Below are 15,190 nucleotides of genomic sequence, written 5' to 3'. Positions count from 1 at the left end.
CACACCAAAGGAGATGTTATGTTATCTGACATGTTATCTGTCATCTGTATTTATAGTGTTGTTGTATGTGTTTTATGTAATCCTTTGTACTATGTGTCTTGATTTCTTTTTGTTTGTATGGACCTTGAGTCTGAAGCTATAGCTTCTTGAATCTTGACACATTCCGCTTGCCGTAGTTCAAGAAGTTGCAGCGCACATTTGAAAACGTGAGGCGCTAGAGAGCAAATTCATTCAACTTTGCAAAATAAAATTGCACCACTAGATGGGGGAAGAAATTACATAATGTCCCTTTAAGACATTTATAAACAACTAAAAGAACCTTAAAATCAATCCTGAAATGCACGGGGAGCCAATGCAGCGATTTTAAAACTGGTGTAATGTGTTCCCGCCCTCTGGTCTTGGTCAGCACACGTGCAGCTGAATTCTGTATTAATTGTAGGTAATGAATACTTTTTTTGGGAAGACCAGAAAGCAGGGCATTACAATAATCTCTTCTACTAGAAATAAAAGCATGCATCAGCACCTCCGTGCTGGCAAGAGAGAGAAATGGGCGGACTCTGGCAATATATTTAAGATGATAAAATCCTTATATACTAAATCAATGATCAGCCATTAGGCCCATCTGAAGCATTGGTGAACATCTGTCTCCCTTTTTCTTTGAGCCGCCACCGTCAGACGTTGGCATTTATTTCTTCCGATTGTTGAACAAATGATGCTTTTCTTATTCTTAATTTATGCATTTTTAAATTTAAATTTTAACCTTCACAGTCTTCTGCTTTAGATTATACATCCTGCCTGGAATTCATCTTTGTTGTGTGTTCTAGTGCCTCTTTGTTTGTTGAGACAATGGCAGCGTAGGCCGGAGGCCTCTTGTCGCCATTAGGTCTTCACATTGGTTTGGTGCCTAAAAGGTCTTGGGAGGGGAGGCATATTCTAGTCACATTCACCTACAAAAATTAACATGGCAATAAACCTAACTTTCACTTATTAATAATTCATGTAAGGACCTTTACTGCTCACACATACGCAACTTCTTTTCTGTCTAAATTCAGGGTTTTCATTTTGTCACCAGGATTTTCTCTCGTTAACTTTATGATTGTTTCAAATACAAACTGTAAAAGAAAAAAAATACAATACCTCAAGCACAGGATAATACCATTAAAGGTGTTGCTTTGTATGCCATCTAATCATTAAACTGTCAATGATGCAAGTCTGAAAAAGCAGCAATTCTCCAATTTTAGATTCCAGTACTGAGGGAATGTTTGGAATTTTTGGCTTAAATGGTTAATCATTTCATTGATCAGTGACTCAAATGACTAAGCTTGCAGCTCTCAAAGTGGGAACACCGACAGTGAACGATTTCTAGTTAATTCTCAGTTCATTGTTGAGCTTCAGTTGAAATGCAAAAGCAGGCTATGCTTTGACAACCTTGAGGAGGGCTGACCGCCGCCTTTAGCTGCATGTTTCAGCATTTTAGGCTCCTCGTTACAGGAGTTCCTAAAGCCAATCTTTTGTTATTGTTATTGTTAGGATTTCAGAGTAATTGTAATGCATGTACATACTCAGAGACAAATTGGAAAAGGCAGGGGGAAGCTAAATACGGTTACTCGGAGGAAAGTAGAGAAGGTCAGTTCCCCGTCTAGCTTTAAGGAGCCCAGGACTACAGCGGAGCAGGAGTGTGAGCCTGCTGTAACTAGAGGGAGCCAAGTGGTGCATTCCAGCATATGGCACAGTTCAGGCAACAGATGGAGTCAGTCTGAGTTTCAACTGTAAGCAGACCTTCTTCCCCCTCACCATTATACGATAGTTGGCATGAGCTACACAATGTGAGGGCCTTTCTTGGCTCATGCTGCAGTGGTTTTGGGGACAAGAGAGAGCCATGAGTATACAGGAATTGAACAGTGTCCCAGGAGTGTAGAGATCAACTCTGGTGCTCCTGAGAGTCGGCAGCTGCCCTGTACCCCTCCCTCCCATCACATTCCAGTACTAACTAAGTGTCAGGTGGCATCAATCTAATGATAGCCATCAAGCGTACGTGCCTTTGTGTGTGTGTGTGTGTGTGTGTGCGCGTGAGTTAAGACTGCGCACGTATGTGGGAGGGGCCCATTCCTGATTGTAGGGAGCTGTCGGTGTACTTGCGTGTATGTGTACCCTATGACAACTGGTCTTTACAAGAGCATTCCTCTCAATCGCTGACCATACCGAGGTCCGATACTGTATGTAAGCGAATAAGAATAAGCAACCGCTTCTTCGTTCAGACAAGGTAGTAGCACAGTTTAGCGTTTCATTTTTCCACCACGTCACCACAGTCTAATAGTAATTCAGTCGCAGTTACATCAGCTCTTATGTAAAGCCCACGTTCATTGTGAAACAATAAGCTGCTGAAGTGAACCCTCTCTGACCAGGAAAAGAGGAGGAGTCAAACTGTGACCTCACCCCAGCCTGGGCATCTCCAGGCATCTCGCACCTGTCAATCAAGCTCCTGCAATCACATGACAGTGACTGTCAAAGGGAGGTGAGATAGATTTATTGGTGTTGGACCATGACAAGGTCAAATGCATGGATCAAAAATACATGATCTTTAGCCATACCACTGAAGTAAGCAGAGAGTATGAAATGTGAATATACACAGAAACGGCCTTCTTGTGTCCCAATCAAGTAGCAATAAACAGAAACTGACCATGGTGAACTTTAAAATCTCTTACAATCTTGTTTCTACTGACCAACAGTGGATGAAATTTCAACATTTGCTGCCGTTAGTGCCAGCACTGATGTTAAATATGCAACAAAGAACACTTCTGACCACACTCATAATTGATTCTGTAAGGGTGGAGAAGAGAAGGTAGGGAAACTGTGTTTCACCGTGGCTGTGGAACTTACCGTGTTGAATTTTAAGTTTGGGATTTTTATGACCTACGGAGGTGGTTACAAATAACTATGTGGCATGCTCCAATGCTCTATGATTTATGCACCAGGAGGATCCATCTGCAGCCTGCCTGAGGGTTTTTTAGGTAAACTTTGCAATGTTAATTAAAAACTTTGATTTCTTAACTCAGGAGGAATCAGAACACCCCCCCCCCACACACATACATTTGAGATTAAAACCTTCATTCATTAACGCATCCAAAAATAACAGCTGAAACGCGTCAGCTGTACGGTGTCCTCCCTGGATGTTCGGCATTCCTGATTTTTTTTTGTACATTACACTTTTCACAAATCAAAACACAAAAGCAACAACAAAAATCCTGCAATTGTCAGAAATAGGAAAAACTACATTCCCGGTGGAGATCAAACCCACCATATCTTTCTTAGTAGCATGTGTCCTAACTTTGAGCTAATTGCCCTTCTGGGAGAGGAAGAGGATACGTTTTAATTTCAAAGAAGTCTGTGAGTATAAAAATGTGTTTGAGCAGGTGGGAAAAAAAGAAAGAATAAAACAGTATTGAAATCCTGACTGACGCTCAAAAGTGCAAAAGTTCGGGTGTGCGATGTAAAGCAAGCCTGAAATAATGCTGCTGCTCATCATATGAAAGCAGCTGGTGAGAGCAAAAAACTCGATAAGAAAAAAAATGTGAAGGAATCTGCTAATGAAGGAACATGAACATCCTGCACTAAAAACTCTAAAATCAGAGGTTCACTAGAATTACAAGGTGCACCTGGCCTCTGAAGAAGTATAGGTCACTGTTTTATTCTTGCACTCAATCACAATAGGCTGTGTTGTGTCCTCTATATATGCTATGAGGGTAGCGTCCAAAAATAACCCAGCAGCTAATGGCGGTAGCTTGTTCTGCTGTTTATCTGGCTCACTCATCAGGCCCAGAGAGCCACATTAACAGCGACTGGGGGATTCCTACCAGCCCCACTGCTCCACCACCCATCCAGCAGCTCCTCCCTGAGGCGCCTGAACATAGACAAGAAAAAAGAGGGGGGGAGCACTGGCAAATAAGAAGGCATATAGACAGGAAGTGGGTGTAATTTCCTCAGGAAGCTATCAGAGTCATTTCCTGTATGACCTATCAGATGAGAAGAGAACAAGAGAAAGCGAGGAGACGGATAGAAGCAGACGAGAAAGAGAGTGAGAAAAGGTGAACAAAAGAATTGTGCCCACAACTGTTTCCGCAAGACACAAGGCAGACTAAACTGCAGCAAGCCTACAGTGCCACTCGTTTCTAAGTTCACGTGGGAACCAGAAAGGGAAGTTAGCCTTCACCCGAACAAAACCTAGAGGCGAAGAAATGAGGAAGATCACAAGAGTGCGAGTAGGAGAGGATAGAATCGAAGTACAGGGAGTCATGGGCATATTTCATGAAAATTTCCATTTTAGTGAGACAACAGGAAGTTTGATTAAATCATCTTCACAAAAAGGTGTAACATCACTGGATATTCGCACAAGTCATTAAAGTAGATGAAGATGAATATCATACCTTATTTAATTCAGGAAAAAGAGCTAATATTCCACATACTCAGAGAAACAAGCAAGACATTTTATAGTCTTTGCTCACACATGAACTCTCTTTACTCTAAGAGACTAAATGCATGTCAGACATTGGCGAAGATCATAGGTCCACCATAGCCCTAAGGAACAATTGCGTGCACTGCAGGGCTGCAACGAGCGAGCTGCGTCCCTCCAAAAATAACACTGATAACACGGGCGAGCCAGAAGGCTAAGAAACTTCTTAGTTCAAATAACAGGTTCTATGTGGCTTGCACTCAAGCATGAGAAACGTATCCTGTCTGTAAAACACGGTGGTGGTTTTGTCATGGTTTGGCGGCGTTGCGCTGCATACAGCCCAGAATGAAGCAAATGAAGTTAATGGGATCAATGTTCCAAATTCAGGAGTATATTCTCAAAGAAGTTTGATATTTTCGTCTCATTTGTTAAGTTGGGTTTTCTTTCATTCTGAAGTTAATGTTGTTTAGGTTTTATTACGCCAAAACGTCCAAGCGCCAGTATAAAACCGAACTAGTTACAAACCCCAGAAAACTGCTAGAACCTGCTTTTGCAAACTTGCATCATAAACTGACTGAGGCAGCAGGTTCCAAACTATTACAAGAAAATGAAAGAAACAGGACATGCAGAACGAGACAGCGTTAGTGGAAAGACTGGAGAGAGAGAAAAAAAACTGGCAACAGAAACATTCGTAAACACGTACGAAACTGTGGAAGCTAAACAACCCAAGTTAGAGAACAGAGTCGCATCTCAGAGCTTACAAAGTGCACATCTGCTTCCAAAATTCAGCAAGGCATAACCGAGCGCACACCCTAGATTCATCCAACCTTGACTAAACACTTTTGACCGCAGCTGGCAGGATCGTCAGTGTTTGCATCCCTGTGTAAACACACTCTGAAGCATCTCTGACAATTGAGATGTGCGCTGTGTAAATTACTTCTTGCTGTCACAAAGAAATGGTCGTATAAACCAGGAGGTGTGGATGTGTGTAAAGGTCTAAGCACAGCCTAAAATGAGATGCTAAAATAAAGATTACTCAGTGGGATTAGACAGAAGCAACCATTTCCATACAATCTTTTTTTTATTACTTAGATAACAAATTTAAAAGCAACCAAACACTTCCTGATCAACCTTGCATCAAAGTCTGTTACAACAACCTTTGTTCCTACATTAGAAAAACAAAGGACTAAGCTCTTGGCGTGTGCGTTTGCCACACAAATAGGATCTAATGAAAGACGCGATGGAGGTGCATGATGGGAACTATACAGTAAGCTTGGTGTTTGAAACTCGACCCATAATTTTTAAGCAAAGTTGTGACTTCTCTCCTTCCACAGCACCAAAAACGTACCCTTCTCCTCCAGCTTAATGAAAGCGCAACACTATTTCTGGATTACCCCTTTAAAGGACATTTGCTCCTGAACAGATTAGAATCCCAGACAACACAAGCATCTTAAAGTATTTGACAAACACAGACCTGATTAAAGATAAGACTCAATTGACAGAGATAGGGCATTTCAAGACAACAAGGCCTAATGTGACTGAATGCCTGCGTGTTTGCTCAGCGTGAAAAAAAGGGCAACAGAGCAGCGGTCGGAGTATTACACGGCGCTAAGTTATCCCAGAAATCTTGTCACTGCTATGACAGCAAGCAAACAAGCCAGGAGAGAGGGTGCACTGTGAGATACTGAGGATAGCGCTGCGCAGCTGATTGCACAAACAGGGGAAGTCGCATCAGTGTGTGTGTGTATATGTGTGAGAACGAGGGAGTGGCTCCTCTGAGCTGAAGGTGTAAAAATGTGAGAATATGCCCCGTCAAGCATATTTTGCTCCCTGTTAGCACATCCTCTGTCCTCTGCTCGTCACTCTTATAAGTTGCATCTCACCGCATGTAACACTACATTTCTTCTCTCTCCACCTTCATGTCCCGCGCCTCCAGCTTAAAATAAAGCGGCCCCTTGTACCTTTGCTCTGAGACAGCCGTTGCATTCATAGCCACTAGACAAGAGCCAATTATGTAATTTAAAAACCATTACGTAGTGGCTAAAATAAGATTATGGCCAACGGTGCCGGGAAAACACAAGCAGATTTTTTTTTTCCTTTTCCAATGCCTTACATGTTGTCCTTTATTTCTGCTACAAAAGGAAACATACTTGAGCAACACTGTTTTACTGCAATAACCTTATCTCCTTCACTTGGACGCAGCCGCTGCAGGGAAGTAATGACCTTTCATTCGAATGATTAAATGGACGTTTTATTGATACTGAACAACCGTATCCCCCTAGATCTACGTGCAAGACTCCCCAGTGTCTGTTAACATTTTAAAGATGTTAAACAAGGCATCCCACTAAACAAGCTACAACCTCCTCCCATCCTCATAGGCACATATTCAAAAAAGGCCTAGCAAGCGTTCATCTAATTCATTCGTCTCTCCTTAGAGCAAACGCAAACTCCATTTTCCTACTTATCCCCATTTAGAGGTCAATGGCTTCATGGAAACAGCAGATAGGTCCGGGGTAAAATCGACTGGCATGGATTGGCAGCTCAGAGTGAACCTCCAGCTTGGCTTAACTGCTTCCATGTGTATGCATATGTGTCTGTCTGTGTGTAGGGAGCAGTAACTGCGAAGGCCAAACAAAGAAATCTCTGATTAGCATTTTCAGGGGAAAAAACAATGCTCCTGACTCATTCACATGTGTATCATATGTATCATTATGTCCTGTCGGTTTATTCGCACCGCAGCAGATTCTAAGAGGACACCAAACAAAGCTGACATACAAGGACTTGTGCCGAATATTTCTGGAAGGAATTTCAGCCTGCCCAGAATCAAGGCCTCAGAGGCCGGCGCTGCCAAAATATGCCTCCGTGCTTGCACACAGGCACACCTTGCTTTATGATGCTGCGGACCTCATGCCAATGATGTGCCATCCAGACATCCAGCATTCTTCTCCAAGCTCTCGGGCCATTATATAAAAGCATCGAGGGACTCGAGTCGATACTAATCCCAGAATTGTATCGATCATGATCAATGTTACACCTCAGATTTAAATCTATAGCTACTCTATGAACGGCTCAAATTTTGATTAGCTGTCACTCAAGATTAGACCAGCAACAGAACTGCCAAGTTCCATATTCGAGACATTCCACAGCCAAACACATTCAAGTTGGGAGAGCGATCACGCCTCCATAACAATGCATCTGTGCGCTCCAAGCAGACTTTAAGTTTTAGTTTAGTTAACCAAATAAAATATGATAATATGCAACTTCAGCTTTGGAAAAGATGACTACCTTTCTCTACCTTCTAGAATTTCCTTAAAACCAAACAATGAATCAATCTTCAAATTAATCAGTGATGAGAATAATAGTTCAAATGTTTCTATCACTTAGCAGTGTCCTATTTTAAGGCTCTTACCTCCTAACTCAGGCTTTAAGAATAAGCTCCATCTAACAAGAAAGGTATCCAAATTATTCTTAGTATGTCACATTAATCATGTTCCAGTGTTCTTCCCGTAAAAGTTTGAAGGTCCAGGGATCTGTTCTCACTTGCTTTTTCTGAGCTTTCTTTCTTTCTGTCCCCGATTACTTTTTCGCTGCGCATTTGTGTTTGATTAAAGCACAAGAAATCAAGACAGGTATATAGGAAGAAAAAAAAAATCCAAGTTTACACCAATCTGTGGAGTCGAAGGACCTAAAAGGTTGCGTTTCTGTAATACTTACAATATAGAAAAACTTAGTGTAAAAATAGTGGGACTTACTCTAATGTAGAAGTTTTAACATGATGCATATATCTTATGCCAAGTGGACATTTATTACAATGTGGCAAATACAAGATTTGTAAAAGACCAGAATGTCGTAACACAGCCAGTACAGGGTCTCCACACACCCCCTTGACTGAAGGATCTTTCACCCCCACCCCACTCCAACCCCTAACCCCCCCACCAATTCATTCACTCCTCAAGAGTAAACATCGTCTGAGGAGTCTAGTCTAATTTTTTTCCACTCCAACCCTCAAATGAAAGAGCTCATTCTCTGTTTCCTCTCGCTCGCACACTCTCCGTCACACCAGCTTACCAGCCGTCCTTCTGACTCACACTTGGAGCGATGGATGTAACTCTTTCCATTTTCTACCCCTCTTCTCAGAGCATACGAGAAAGAAAAAAAAAAAAAAAAACTTGTGCGACAACACTTTAAGACCGGGCTGCATCCATTTTGGACCCTGAAGAGGTCCTTCGGCTGTGCGGGGTGATGTCGCGACCGCACACACCCGTCACCACGTCTCAGACGCACACACTTGGACCACACATGCTGCGAGGCGAGCAGGAGGTCTTATCTGCTCTGGCAGCGGAGACTGGATGACAGCAGAGAGATGACAGAGATTGGCAGGTGAATGCACTGAGCTGCCTGTGTGAGCTACCTTAACAGAAGAACAAATCCCGTCCTATGAATGAGCCGACACCATGTGGCTGCTGAACAGCGGCCGTGCCCTGTAAAACACTGTGTCAAAGGGCAGAGCAAATCACAGGCGATGGAGCCTTTGTTGGGAAAAGAGATCTTCAATGCCCGAGTAACATTATGGTCAGAGGTCAAACGATTTGGCTTTCTCAACGCTACGGATCATTCAGAGCAGGGCAGAAGACGACTAAAACATGAGGCTGATCTCGCTGTTGGTCCTTTCAAATCAACAAAATGTCAACATATTCAGTAATGAGACACAAAATGACTGAATTTTTATGAATTATTAATTAAAACTGTTGAGTACACACTGCATTGAAGTAGATCTATTGTGCTTTCGGCCTCTATCACACTAATTTTAAACAGAAACATGTATGAACTGTGTAAATGTTGCCAAATTTCATGTATCTGCATTTTTAGACAGAGCACACCTTGGTATCTCCAACAAATATGAATGAAATAGTATCATATGATGTGAAGATTTTCCTATTGACAGCCAGTGTCAGGCCCAAATATCCGTTTGTTCTCTCAGACTTATTTTACAATAGCTTACGTCCAAATAAATGATATCTGTGTTTTTTTCCATTTCTGTTGTCGGACAACAGAGCGAGTTTGAAATTGTGATTAAAGACGTAGCCTGTTAAGTTCAAGGTTCAATGCTGATCTGAGGTCACTAACCGCTTTCACGTCTGAACATCAGCGACGGCCAAATGTGTGCAATTCGGTCTGGACTGTTACCTCAGCTGCCTCACAGCTGGAAACATTACAAAGTGCAACCTGGGTGGAGCGCAGAGGATGCTGGACAGAAAGCAGAAAGCAAGCTATGGAAATCGCAGCGTCTTGCTTAGAGCATGTCGAGAATGGCAGACGAGACTCCATGGATGTCTCATTTTGGGTTGATATCAGTAACGTGTGCATTGGGACGTATCCAGAAAATCATCGAGCAAGTGGAAAGCAGAGTCTTCCGAGAAGAGTATGAAAATGCAATTTAAGCCTACGAGTATTTGCTGCAAAGTTCGCACATTGGTGCACTTGCTGACTCTCTTTGCAACTTTTACTGAGCAGGCAGTCGGGTGTCTGAACAAAAAGTCAGACGTGAACGTTGCGAACATTTCAGTCCTAACGCAACTAACCAAGGACAGCAGTTCTGCGTGGATACGGCTGCTTTTTTTGGGAAATAAAAATTTCACCAGTCAAAAGCTGTCACTAAGTTCATCTACATCAATGACCAGTGCAAGGGACTGCGAATGGCGACAGCAGAGAGACAGAAAGCCTGGACTTTACCTACGGTGGAGACATCCTATAAACAGATCCTGTCCTTTTCAAAGGGTACATGTCAAGGACTAAAAAAAAACCTGTTTTTGTCAATGCAGCTTGCAGCAGGGGTATTATACTCAGTGCTTTTATGGGGTGTCAGCCTGAACTGCTATAGTTACCTTTTTCATATAAATCAATACATCTAAAGTCCCCCGTGCAGACCGTGCAGCATTAACTGTAATTTAATTTGGGAGACGACAGCTTGTTCACAGAGCTTATTTCTGGGTTTGGACCATTTGTTGAACATTTATTTTAAATAAAGGCATTCTTTTTTCATGTTTAATTCATCATTCGAATGACCTGGTGCTATCCTCATCTATACTACTCGTCTATTTTCGATGACAACTGACTGTGGTTACTTAGGCTGTTCTTAAATATGAAAAAAAACTTGCTTTTGTTTTAAAGACAGTTCCTGATGGTCAAAGTAGAAATCTACTAGTTCGGAACATTGTTTAAAATTCCCAACCTTTAGGTTAGTGCTGTGACCACCCTTGACAGCCAACTCATTGCTGCAAACCTGTCAATCCACTCTTCCATGTTATTGGCCTCTCCCTTTTTACTTATTTATTTTTTGAAATTTGGCCTAAAAATACAAATGTCCCCACAGTGTGGTATTTGGCTTTGCAACCAAAGCCATTACTTCAGTGTGAATAAGTGCTTATCAAAAAGTGGTCAGTCGAATACAAGGAGTTCACCGTATTAAGATATGAAAGTTGGTGCCGCTCAATCACAGCAGAGGAGAATGGTGATGAATGAAGTGAGGTATTACCTGAATTAGTGTTTTTGGTGAAAGGAAAAAAAAAATGTCAATGATTATGCTAAAAGATCAGCTGACATAAGGGCTGGAGTTACCTTTGAAGGCTGCACACCAGCAGTGAGCACATTGGATAAAATCATAGGAACTCAGAAACGGAAGCTGCTGACAGGAACTCAGTCATTGTTCATTTTACTACTCACACCTGTCACAGTGTGTCTTTTGTGTTGTAACTCTCTCTCTATTTTTTTGTCCGTTTATGTCGATCTCTCTCATGCACAAATGAGGCTCCTGACCTCGATGGGACTTCCTCTGATGAAAAAATGCCGGAGAGCACTGAAAATCCAATGAACAAAAACCCCAAGGAGATTTCTGTTTGAGCCTGACCCGGTTGAAGCAAATCCCGCTGAAGCATCGCACCCATGTTTTCTTCAAAATGATCTACCGTGACCACATGCCGCGATGGCAGCCTCTGCTCTACGCACGGATCCGTGCGAACGCCGCAGAAACAAACGCTGGCACGTCACAGCTGTGGTATCACAGCTTGTATACCTATAAGCACCTTCCTATGCACTCCCCTGCACACTTATTTGTAACTTCACTCCACCTAACCCCCTGAGCGCATTCAGGAGGAGTCAATAGTATTTCACTGCTGACCTGCAGAGAAAAGAAGAGCAGCGCGGTCCGCTCTGTCTCTCATTATCTGCTGCCTGTTCGTCAAACTAGCAGCAGCCAGAGAAGAATACCTGCGTTCCCCTTTGAAGTCCGTGCCTGACTACAGTAAATTATTAGCTTGCCAGCAACACAGCTCCAGGCCCTTAGGACACCCCCTGGCTGTTCAACTGTGGGTGCCATTACCTGTCAGCAGAACTTTGGGCATCTCTCATTGAGACTGACAACAACTGTTACGCCCAACTGTGGTACTACCTGGGTTCCTCGTCCTGCTCCCTCAACTCAAAGAGCGACTGGATGTGGTTGAGTTTATGCAGGCCTATAACAATAGAGAGTCTGAGAGACGTGGAGGGAGAGAGCAACTCTGATTAAATAGCCAACATTCCTTTAAAAGGAAGAGAAGGTAGCCTTTGGGCTCCAGACAAGCCTGCACTTGTAAAAACGTGAGGAGAGAAAGAGACGACAAGTGCAGTGCTCCTCGTGTCTAACAGAGCGTAGCAGGAAGTGGCAGGGCCTGCTTCACATGGGGCCTCTGGGGCGCAGCGCCTGGCTGGGAATACGTCACAGTCGCCAAAACCGCCAGCTGCAACGCCCTTTACACACCGTCTAATAACGAGCAAAGCTAAAAAGTTATTAACATTCTGTGGAGTCTTAAGCTGCACTGAGTGAGCTCAGGCTTCTCGACCCTGGAGGTGTGACAGTCACAAATAAGGAACATACAAAAAAAAACTGGTCCGACAACCTGCTCTGTGATAAATACAAATTTGACAGCTTACTCGCACGCTCAATCGTATCATTAGTCTGTGATTACAAAGATAATCAAATTGCACTAAATTTACAGCGAATACACATGAAACGCTCTGCAATTCTGCTTTGTCAAAGTCCTCTGTTTCACAAGGCGGAATCATCATTGGCAATCAATTGTGCGCAAACACTAATCATTGAACCCTGTCTGCACTGAAGCTCGCCACTCTTTATAGTCTGATCTGATGAGTGAGTGATCCAGAAAGGCAGGAAAGGAGGGACTCGCCACTTAAAGCCTCCTTTCATGTTGTGCAAAAACAGTGTTGACAAATAAACGAGAGGAAAACAAAGGATTAGATCTGGCAACGCTTATCCTTTTTAATCAAAAAGCTGAGAGCTCTTGTGATTGTGTGCTTATTTGTATCACACATGGATGGCATGAAAAAGTTTATGAAGAAGAATACAATGCTCTATTTTTTATGAAAACAATCAAGCCACCCCGGCAGCTGGCTTGGGTTCAAATAGAGGCCTAAATCTGGCAGGTCAGAATAAAAATAAATAAATAACATGTATCCCATGTACAGTCTGAGTCCCACAATCAGCCAAAGATCACTGGCTAAAGCGAGGTGCTGAACTTGAACTTGATGTGGATATCACCCAAATTCATGTCATCAAACATGGTCCGAGGTCAGTTTGAATGTGGGTAAATTAGCCCATTGTCATGCACAAATTGGCTCGAATCCAAACATGACAAACTTGTCCAAATCTGACAACCGGCAGCTGGACAAATTTACATGAGTCTGTGCCAGAAAAGCCAAATCAGTTTTGCCGACATTTATCCTCAGTCGGCCAGTTTCAGATGCGCGCCTGATAAATTCTAATAGAAAACTGTTTAAAGGAGATTAAAAACAACATAAGATTGCACGGGTCACCTTCCATAAACCTCCCACTGACAACCCATGACACAACACAACTCCCTTTGGATGTATCAAACTGATTTGTAGTTTGGGATAAAAACCGAAAAGAGCCACATAAATCCTCGATGGGTTTGCCAGAAAATACACAACTCTGCTACCTGAAGCAGCTTCACCCCAGCTCCCCGCAACCTCCAAGCTTCTGACACGCAATGCAATGAGTTTAAAACAGCCACACGTTGAGCCTGTGGAGAAGAGACTGACGAAAACGTTAAATAAGACCGCTATCAAATCGACATTGTCCAGAGAGGGCGAGCTGCCGTGCAGCCACCCGAGCACAGCATTCCTGTATGCGGACGCTACCGTCTGCTGCTCTGGCTGTGAAGGGGGTGGTGGTGGGGTGGAGGGGTTAAGCAATTACTCTCGGTAAAACAAATATCCGTGACGACTTTAAAATATGCCAGACAAAGGTACAGAAGTCCAAACGCCTCGTAATCTCCGTTAGAGTTGAGTTTAAATGGTGTACTTACCCGTAAATACAGAGAAAACGACGGGGAGAAGCGTCTAATGGATTTCCTGTTCGAAAGTTGCCGTGTGTCAGTGGGAAAAAAACACAGTACGCGGAAGTACACATCAAAAAAAAAAAAAAAAAAGTCTCGGGGTAACGAGGAGGGGGAAAAAAGTAACAAAATAGTGTCTGAGAATGACTCGGGGGAGAAAAAAAAACTATACTCGGTGTTATATGCAACTGGCAACGATGTAAAGCTGTGCTCGTGTGTGTTTTTACGGCTTGACTTGTCAAATCAAAAAAAGTAACCCATCTAAACTGCTTGTTTCCGCACTGTGTTACACAGTAACCCGTCCCCGCCGAGCCCTCTCTGTCACGCAAAACTGTGCCAAGAAACATTAAGAGGCCTTTGTTGCGCAGTGTTTATGTCTCTTATACGATTTATAATTCGCTCAAGTGTTATATTATGCTTTTGGGATCTAGAGTGAAAGTGTTGTGCCGGTTATAAACATAATTGGACAGCATGATCATAACAAAATATGTCTGTGTAGTAAAAGATGACTCTAAAAGATTAAAAAAACTATTTAACTTTATATAACTATAGAATATAACTATATAACCCCCCCCCCCCCCATTCAATTAGTCCTTTATTTCCTACTAAACAAACCAAGACTTACTTTGAAAAACACCAATTGTCTATAATATCTATACTGCCTGTTACACACCTTACCTTGATTAGTACCATTCACTTAGTTGTGCATTTTTACCAAGACAGGAAAGCATTTGGAGTTGACTACAGCTGGTTCAAAATGTGCAATAAATGCAGGTGTTTGATACGTGACGTTATCTATGAATTATGTTACTATAATTTACACACAAACTACTGTGATGTTACCCTGGGGAACCGTTCAAAACTGTGAAATGAAGGTTTCAACTGTTTACAGAGTTCAGAGCCCAGATCAAACTTCACTCCCTGCTAAGGTCCTCCTGGCGCCACACTGTGGGCAAATATGGTCACGACTCAGCCCATCTGCATTTTCTTCAGCTGTAAAAGCGTAACGAATCCACCTGAACTGTCAGATCAGAAGTGGTGGAAGCGGAACTCGAAAACGTTTCCAAGTAAAAATACTTTCACCATTAGGAGAAATTCCTCAGTTTAAAAAAAAAAAAGAAAGAAAGAAAGAAAGAAGTTCCTCTGTCTTTTTTCTAAAAGTTGTGCAAAAACAGTAGTAGGACAACAATATATTGTAAACAAATATGCAACCCTAAAAAAAAACAAAAACAAAAGACACCTCTCACAAAAGAGAAGCTGAGTGCTTCAGAAGTCAAGAGAAAAGAGAGGATCGCTGCTCTGCGTGTGCAAATGGTTTAGTTTAAGAAAC

The 15,190-nt window shown here is 42.5% G+C and overlaps 1 protein-coding gene across 6 annotated transcripts in view; it reads right to left on the bottom strand.

The window, feature by feature from the left end:
* Positions 1-13,910, bottom strand: part of arhgef1 (Rho guanine nucleotide exchange factor (GEF) 1) — a 45,908-nt gene extending 31,998 nt beyond the window's left edge. For 5 of the 6 annotated variants that reach the window (XM_075465934.1, XM_075465936.1, XM_075465938.1 and 2 more), the window contains exon 1: positions 13,831-13,910. The gene's annotated coding sequence lies outside the window, so the exon portion shown is untranslated. The remainder of the gene's footprint in view (positions 1-13,830) is intronic. The other variant, XM_075465935.1, reaches the window with a different exon arrangement.
* Positions 13,911-15,190: the final 1,280 nt, after the last annotated feature.

The sequence above is a fragment of the Odontesthes bonariensis genome, chromosome 5 (assembly GCF_027942865.1).
Source record: "Odontesthes bonariensis isolate fOdoBon6 chromosome 5, fOdoBon6.hap1, whole genome shotgun sequence".
Taxonomy (NCBI): Eukaryota; Metazoa; Chordata; class Actinopteri; order Atheriniformes; family Atherinopsidae; genus Odontesthes; species Odontesthes bonariensis.
The sequence above is the reverse complement of the archived record's forward strand: the minus strand, read 5'-3'. Positions and strand labels throughout refer to the sequence as shown.